The sequence below is a fragment of the Micropterus dolomieu genome, unplaced genomic scaffold, assembly GCF_021292245.1.
Source record: "Micropterus dolomieu isolate WLL.071019.BEF.003 ecotype Adirondacks unplaced genomic scaffold, ASM2129224v1 contig_3030, whole genome shotgun sequence".
NCBI classification, from domain to species: Eukaryota; Metazoa; Chordata; class Actinopteri; order Centrarchiformes; family Centrarchidae; genus Micropterus; species Micropterus dolomieu.
Genome location: NW_025732020.1, coordinates 1 through 1,057, shown reverse-complemented (window position 1 = coordinate 1,057; position 1,057 = coordinate 1). Strand labels below are relative to the sequence as shown.

The window sequence follows — 1,057 nt, the reverse complement described above, 5'->3', positions numbered from 1 at the left end:
GTAGCCTCTGTCCAAAAGCCAGGCCTTCGTCTCTCCGCAGCCCGATTGGATAGAGCCTGCCATGACCTGGGGAGGGGTAGGGGAACGGGTGTGGCCTGGTACTTGGGACTCGAGAGGCAGAGTGAGGCTTACCGTGAGGGTAGTGACCGGGACGACTAGGCTCGTCGGCGGCTCTGGAGGAGGGGCCTGTACTTACTCGGGTTTCTCTTCATAACGTACAAGTCTTTCGCCTTTTACTAAAGACGTCCGTGGAGAGGGACGCCAATGAGTTAAAACTATTTTTGGCAGGCTCTGCCGTGTGGCCGAGCCTCGTGCGTTTGTGAAAAGGAAATAAAACGCCGCCCTCGCCGAGGTTGAGCGGTGCGACGAGGAGCGCTCGGGCGGAGGTGCTGAGACGCAGCCGTTGTTATGCGCAGTTGAAACCACTGCGCCACGGCAGGGGGATTACTGCTCCGGGAGTTGGGCGCTGGAAGCAACCAGTTGGGGTTATCGCTTCTCGGCCTTTTGGCTAAGACTGCGTTCAGAGATTTCTGGACACGCTTCGAAAATGAAAAACCCCAGTTTACTGCATTTAATGTTGAGAAACTGACTGATAATGCCGCTAAAACGGTAATTGTCAGAATGTTCAATGAGACTGTGAATGCAGATGACATTTGTTTGTGGCTGGGCAGATTTTGCATTGTTAAAGGCCAGGCTACCAAAGTGAGAGATGAGGATGGCATCTGGAATTGCGCTTGGAGGGTCCCCATCCAACAATGGCAAGACCCTCAAGGCTTCCAGGGCCTGAAACATCTGCCATCCATGATAGTTCTGGGAAACAACAGGGGCTACATTCATTACCAGGGCCAGCCCAAACTCTGCCGCAAGTGTGGTGAGAATGGGCACCTGGCAGAAGCGTGCCAGCAGATCATTTGTGGTAAATGTAGAGAAATTGGGCATACTTTCGAGGAATGCACCAATGGCAGAAAGTGCAATCTTTGTGGAGAAACAAACCACCTCTTCAGAGATTGCCCTAAGTCGTTTGCCAACAAATTAAAGGCAGCAAAGCCAACAGAAA

The 1,057-nt window shown here is 52.4% G+C and overlaps 1 non-coding gene across 1 annotated transcript; it reads left to right on the top strand.

Moving 5' to 3' along the window:
• Window positions 1–192: 192 nt before the first annotated feature.
• On the top strand, window positions 193–305 carry LOC123964519. Its single transcript, XR_006823463.1, has one exon. It is a non-coding gene; the product is annotated as a U5 spliceosomal RNA (small nuclear RNA).
• Window positions 306–1,057: the final 752 nt, after the last annotated feature.